This window comes from Herpailurus yagouaroundi, unplaced genomic scaffold (genome assembly GCF_014898765.1).
Source record: "Herpailurus yagouaroundi ecotype Mexico unplaced genomic scaffold, PumYag 186, whole genome shotgun sequence".
Taxonomy (NCBI): domain Eukaryota; kingdom Metazoa; phylum Chordata; class Mammalia; order Carnivora; family Felidae; genus Herpailurus; species Herpailurus yagouaroundi.
This window is the reverse complement of record NW_024412417.1, coordinates 6,283,864-6,291,151: the sequence shown is the minus strand read 5'-3', so window position 1 is coordinate 6,291,151 and position 7,288 is coordinate 6,283,864. Positions and strand designations below refer to the sequence as shown.

General features: G+C 41.7%; 1 long non-coding RNA gene across 1 annotated transcript; it reads right to left on the bottom strand.

Annotated features, from left to right (window-relative positions):
- Window positions 1-676: 676 nt before the first annotated feature.
- LOC121043186 (uncharacterized) lies at window positions 677-3,446 on the bottom strand. Its single transcript, XR_005796714.1, has 3 exons — window positions 3,164-3,446; window positions 1,826-1,919; window positions 677-1,554 (listed from the first exon to the last, which is right to left on the bottom strand). It is a non-coding gene; the product is annotated as an uncharacterized LOC121043186 (long non-coding RNA).
- Window positions 3,447-7,288: the final 3,842 nt, after the last annotated feature.

Sequence of the window (7,288 nt, the reverse complement as noted above, 5' to 3'; positions counted from 1 at the left end):
ATAACGAATAAGCTTCCAGAAACAAGTAGTTTTATAGAGTTTTGTTTTCATTTGTCTGGGGTAAATACCCAAGAGTGGAATTTCTGGATCATAATGCAAGTATCTAAATTTATAAGAAACTGACAAATAATTTTCCAAAATGGCTGTGCCAGCAATGTATGAGTCTAGTTCTTTGCTCCACATTCTTGTCAACATTTAGTATTAGCAGTTTTGTTTTTTCATTTTAGCCATTCTCATGGATGTGAAATCATTGTGATTTTAGTTTGAATTAATTTAATGAACTTGATCGTATTTCCTGTACTTATTAGTCTTTTCCAAATCTTCCTCTGTGAAGTGCCTGGTCAAGTTTGTTGCCCATTTTTTTATTGGGTTGTTTATCTTTATATTTTCCTTACCTAATTATAGGAATTATTTATTTTTATTTTTTAATTTTTTAAAGTTTATTTATTTATTTTGAGGGAGAGAGTGAGAGAGTGTGTGAGTGAGGGAGGGGCAGAGAGAGAGAGGGAGAAAGAGAATCCCCGCTGTCAGCCCTATGTGGGGCTCGAACTCACAAAACTGTGAGATCATGACCTGAGCTGAAACCAAGAGTCAGATGCTTAACCAACTGAGCCACCCAGACACCCCATGATTATTTTTTCTTAAGTCCAATATAATTTCTTTTATAATTTAGTGCTTTTTTTTGTCTTGAGAAATCTTTACCTAACACACAGTGCAAAGATATTCTTTGAGGTTTCCTTCTAGAAGCCTTATATTTTCAGCTTTTATGTTCAGAGATATCTGTGATCACTGTTGGATTAATTTTGGCATATAGTTGGAGGTAGGGGTTAAGGTTTGCTTTTTTCCATACACTTATCTAGCTTTTGAGCACCAATCTGTCTTAGCAATTTTCTTTTTTCCTATTGAATTACCTTGCGTGTTGATCATTTCCTATTCCCTGCTAGACGAGGAGCTCCTCCGAACCCATGTCTCTCTCTCCACCACCATTTAAAAAATAAGTTTTGTACCCTTTGATTTATTTCACATGGCCTTTAGCCTTTACTGAATGAACACTCCGTGTCAGGTATGAGATGAAAAGCTAGATCCAGAGAATTTTTGTCCTGGGGGAATTTCCTTCTGTTAGGAGGAGTTAACAGAGGTGAATGACTTCCATTTCACATGATTAGAGAGAAATTGCGAAGAGGTTTGTGGGAATTTTGAAGAAGGTACGTGCAGGGAGGCAACCTATCATAGTGATTAGAAACCATCAGTTTTGGGTTTAGCACATGACTTAAAATCCAGGCTCCAACGTATCTTAGCTGCTAAGGTAGACCATGAGCAGGCCACTCAACTTTCTCAGGGTTCTGTTTCCTCAGAGTTGTTGAAGTATTACATGATGCAAAGTGTAGAATGCTTATTCCATTTGTCTGGTACTCAGTTAAGTGCTAATTAATTGGTTGCTATTTTTATCCCATGGACTCAGGGAAGGCATCCTGGAGGAAGTGATTACTCAGCTGAGCCTTGAGGAATGTTGAAGGCTGTCCAGATGAAGAAATGCAGGAAAAGCATTGCAGGCTGAAGGTTTGGGAAGAACAAAGATATGGAGGCATAAATCAGCATGGTATAAATGGGGATATCATCAAAGCTTAAATTGTGAAGAAGAGCCTGGCTAAAAACATGGGGAGAAGTCAGGTCATGGAGAGAGTTATATGGCAGTATTTTTCAGTCAACACAAGTTGTGAGCGACTAGAGGAAGTGTCAGCTGCCTCCTGGTTCCCCCAAGCTCTAAGTCAATTCTCGAAAGTTGCATTCAGTCCCCACCTAAATGCTTGAACAGGAAACTCACCCTGAGAACTGGAGGGGTGGGTGGTGGGGATGCATCATGGAGACTCTGACAGGCCAACCAGCATAATACTCTCCCTTGCAAAGCCTCAGGCATCCTGTCACATAGTACAAGATACAGGTCTCTGAGAATTTCCAGATGAAGCCTGATATCCACATCCTAATTCTGTCCAACAGCATGGCCGCCTTGAGAACAGAGCCTGAGCCCGTGCCCCAATGGCTAGGCTGGGCTTGTTGGCTCTCACTAGTACCCATCGCAAAGAGAGAGTCTGTCCCTCTCATCTGTCCTCTTATAGGCAGGGATTCTACCAGGAATGGATCCATCTCCCCAAATTCTGCTGTCTTCCAGCTACTTGTTTGCTTTGAGCTACCATTTTTAGGCACTTGCTACATATTAAGCCCATTGCTAAACTCTTGTCATGCATTCACTCCATTACTTTAAGCTTCTCAGCAACTCTCCAAATAGATTTTATTGTTTCAATTTGCAGATGAAGAAAATGAAGCTTAAAAACATGAAATAACCTGCTGATAGTCAAGAAATCCTGAATGTCAGGTCCGAGATGGGAGCCATCATCTCAGCACTTGCGCATTACTTCCTCCTGCTTCCCGAGTAGCCACTGAGGGAGGGGTCCCCCTACCCGCTGCTCCAACAGCTTGATGGAACATCAGCCTGGGTCACCTCTGTGCCTTTTGGGCACAATTTAGGCTGCCCTTCCGGGACTGCCTTCTTAGCTGAGTCACTTTAGGGGGTGCTGGGTCTTGGCAGTGTGGCAGCTACACCTTGTCCTTGCTGACACGGTGGCAGTGCTCTCCTAGCCTACTGTCAACCTGAATCGAATGCTTTATTAGCCCCATTTCGCAAATTCAATAACTTAGGTTGAGAGAGGACAAGAACACATAACACCAAATCACAGCGTCAAGACTCAAAAACCTCCCAAACCAGCCACATCCCACAGGCTGTATTGTCTTTCTCGACGGTCAGTCCCATGGCCAGGAAGCATTCTGTCAGAGGCATAAGGACTATCTGAGAGAAGAGCTGTACCAGCCCCTTCAAACTTCCAGTTTACAATTCTCTTGGATGACTGGGAATGTAAGATAAACTGTAAAAAGAGAAAAAACAATGTAGAAAGGCCCTTCGTGCTAACAACATAACTCATAGCCCGTCTACTTCTTACTCTCTTCTTATCAAGGAAAGATAGAACAGTGGAGGGATGAGTGGCCAAGGTGTGGATTCAGCCTCAAATGATCCAAAACAAAGATAAATGTCCGGAAAATGTGGAGCCCTGATTCATATTCTTACAGGCAAGAATTATCCTGCCAAGTCACCAGCTTTTCTCTTTACCTGGTCAGGATGAAAGCCCATTTGCAAGATGAGATCATCTTGGAAAAGAAATGGAGCCACGTGAAGCCGTGCAGATCCACAAGAGTCTGGTTTGCTGGGAGTGAACCAGATAGAATCTGACTATTGCTGCTGTGCCCAATTTGCTGAATTTATAAAGCAAAAAATCAAAATCTAGCCTTTCTTCCATGTCTAGCCATCTGTTTCTGTGAGTCTGCCCACATGCCCTGGACCTCTGGAGGGGAGAGTTCCAGGCCACTGTTCTGCTATTTTGACAGCTTTGCAGCTGTGACCCATGTACTGGAAAGAGCTGTGTGCAGTGCCTTGGACTTGGAACTTTACACATTTTTGACGTGATTAGGTATTTACAACTGGAAGTGCAGCCAGAGTCCAGTGTTTCCAGGGACGATGCGTATAACCCAGAGGTTCTAATGTGGCTGCTCCTGGCTTTGGCTGGGATCACGTAAGTTCTTAGGAGTTTACCCACAGGTCATGAACATGAGACTATAAAACAGCCACACTGGGACCTTCATCCAGATGGATAAATTGTATAAAACTTTCTCCACCACAGTTTCAGAAGGTAGTTTTGTAGAAGGCATTCATAGACATTTTGCAAAAGTCATTAGCAGTGATGTGGTAGAACAGACATGTCCTTGGTATTTCCTACATTACACGTATTTGCATAACAGCAAAAAAAGGATGGAGGGGCACTTGGGTGGCTCAGTTAGTTGAGCGACTGAGGCTTAGGTCATGATCCCAGGGTCATGGGATTGAGCCCGGAGTCGGGCTCTGAGCTGAGTGTGGATCCTGCTTAAGATTCTCTTTCTCTCTCCTCTGCCCCTCTCCTTCACTTGCACATGTGCTCTCTCTCTCTCTCTCTCTCTCTCAAAAAAAAAAAAAAAGATGTAAATTACCCAAGAATAAAAATACAGTTGATTAAATAAAAAGCCTTTCAAACCATAAGAGACTTCTATTTTTTTTTTCAACGTTTATTTATTTTTGGGACAAAGAGAGACAGAGCATGAACGGGGGAGGGGCAGAGAGAGAGGGAGACACAGACTCAGAAACAGGCTCCAGGCTCTGAGCCATCAGCCCAGAGCCTGACGCGGGGCTCGAACTCACAGACCGCGAGATCGTGACCTGGCTGAAGTCGGACGCTTAACCGACTGCGCCACCCAGGCGCCCCATAAGAGACTTTTAAATACAGAGAACAAACGGAGGGTGGATGGGGGGAGGTGGGAAGAGGGGAAATGGGTGATGGGCAGTGAGGAGGGCACTTGTTGGGATGAGCACTGGGTGTTGTGTGTAAGCGATGAACCATGGGAATCTACCCCAAAAACCAAGAGCACACTTTACACACTGTATGTTAACCAATTTGCCAATAAATTATATTAAATAAATAAATAAAAAGCCTTTAACCTTTATTGATTTACTTCCCAATCATTTCTTCATCACCTGTTATGTGCCAGGAACTCTTGTTTGCTAAAGACAAAAAATAATAATAATAATAATAAACACTCCCCCTCATTTCAAGGGGGCTCATATTTGATGGGAGAAATAAACATATGTACAAATAATTATTCATGATTATGCAGAAGGTGATTTGGGAGCACAGAGGAAGAATGGATTAGCTGGGAGGCTAAGGGTGGGCATCACAATTGAGTAGGCGTTTGAACTGGGTCTGGAGAAAGGCACATAGGAGTTTCTCAGACAGAAGGGTTAAAGTGGGGTTCCAGGCAGAGGAATTCTGGTCAGAGGAATTCCTTGAGGAGAGGAACGGTAAGTTTGGGAAAATGGCAAATCATATGATGTACTCTAGTACTTAAATTTTGAGCAATTGCGGTGAGAAAAACTAAAAACTCTCTGCAAATTACATACATACACTCCAATGCTAAAATGATCAGTCTGAAGCGAATCTAGATGAAACAGCACGGGTCATGGAAATAGGGTCCCAGATAGACTAGGAACAACTGACAAAGGCCGACCTGAACTCAAATAGTATGACACCTGGTTCCAGTGACTCCTGGTTTCCCCTAAATCCTGGTGGGAAATAAGTGGATATTAGCATTAGAGTGATATTATATACCATACAAGAAGACTGTTAGGGTGCATATATAATTCCAAAATGCAAGTTCAGCCATTCTCAGGAAATCCTTTTGTTATGCTTATAATTGCCTAAAGTAAATACGCCCTTCAGGTACTGATAAGGAGAAACACAAGAAATGGATGGAACTTACTGATATTTGCCCAGTGGAGAGAGTAGAGAGGTCCTTGTAGAATAGTGTCTGCAGAAGCTCTAGCACAGAGTAAGCACTCAATAAATGCTAGCTCAATGGTGACAAAAGATTATATAAAAATAACAAGTGAAGGAGCTAAGCGTCTGACTTTGGCTCAGGTCATGATCTCATGGTTCATGGGTTGTTCAAGCCCCATGCCAGACTCTGTGTTGACAGCTCGGAGCCTGGAGCCCGCTTCGGATTCTGTGTCTCCCTCTCTCTCTGCCCCTCCCCTGCTCTCTCTCTCTCTCTCTCTCTCTCTCTCAATAATAAATAAACATTAAAAAAATAATAACAGGTGGAAATTCACAAGGCATCCTAAGAAATGCCTGTTATCTGGAGTTTCAAATTGGCAAAAGTCAATTAAGGAAAATTGAAAATTGAGGTCAGCATGCACATGCACATCATAACCCATCTATACTACGTGTGTGGCACCAGAATCCCAAACTGAGAAATTAAATGAAGAAGTGGTATAGAACACTGAAAACCCTAGGGCTTTAGAAGATGCAAATGTCAAATTGCTCTACAGAGACGATTCACAACCCCCAGGTCAGAGGGTCTCTCAGGAGACAACCTTTCTAGGGATGAGTTCATAATCAAGGATTGCAAACCACATGAAAAGACAAACTACCATAAAGGAGAATTAGGAGGCGTAAGAGTTGGAAATAACAGAATGCTCTAAAAATGATTTGAGGACAATTTGAGGACAAGTGTTTGAGGACGATGCAAACAAACACTTCTAGAACTTCTCTCCATGTACTAAATTTAATTGAAAACTGTTACGAACAATAAAAGGTAACTCCATCTGCAAATTCTTAATGGCCTCTTTTATGCCTCAATCTTGATTTGTGGATTGACTCAGATATCAAAGTCAAAATGTAATTTGATCCCAATCTGGTCAAAACCTACACCAATCTGGTCAACACCAGTCTTTAAAAGGTTATCTTGGAAAAAAGCAGAGAGGTGGAAAATGCCAAAACAGTCAAGTTAAAACAGGCATCTCATTTCCCTGGCAATTAAGCCAATGCTGAAATGGTCATAAATAATTTTATCTATTCATATTTCAGCTACTGCTTCCATTTGGCTTAAGTGTAAATTTTTAGTCATTTATTTTGTTAATAAGCCTCAACAAAGACTCCAAAAACAAGGGTTTTTTTTTTTGTATCTCACTGTTTCATTAGAACAACATTCCAAAAAAGCTGGTTTATTTTTACCTATAGAATTTTTAAATCTATAACTGCTAAATTTTAGTGGGTTGAAGGACCAGAAAATGGCACTGATGCAAGAACCCCAAATTCCTGTGTGTCCTTCCAGAACTCTCTTGGGGGAGTAGTCGCTGAACTTAAGGTTCTTATGCATGAACAAAATTTCAGGGAGTAAAATGAATGAGATATTGAGGCAGTGACATAGAATTGCCATCTTATGATTTGCTAGATAAGGACAGTCCACATAAATATCTACTACTGCCTTAATCTCATTTTTAAAAGACTATTTGATACCAAAATAAGGAAGAACATAATTTCAGAAAAAAAAGAGGATGTTCCTCACATTTTCATGTAAATAGCTTTATTAAAAATAGATTACAGGGGCGCCTGGGTGGCGCAGTCGGTTAAGCGTCCGACTTCAGCCAGGTCACCATCTCGCGGTCCGGTCCATGAGTTCGAGCCCCGCGTCAGGCTCTGGGCTGATGGCTCGGAGCCTGGAGCCTGTTTCCGATTCTGTGTCTCCCTCTCTCTCTGCCCCTCCCCCGTTCATGCTCTGTCTCTCTCTGTCCCAAAAATAAATAAACGTTGAAAAAAAAAATTTTTTTTTTAATAAAAAAAATAAAAATAGATTACAGCATTCTTATTTT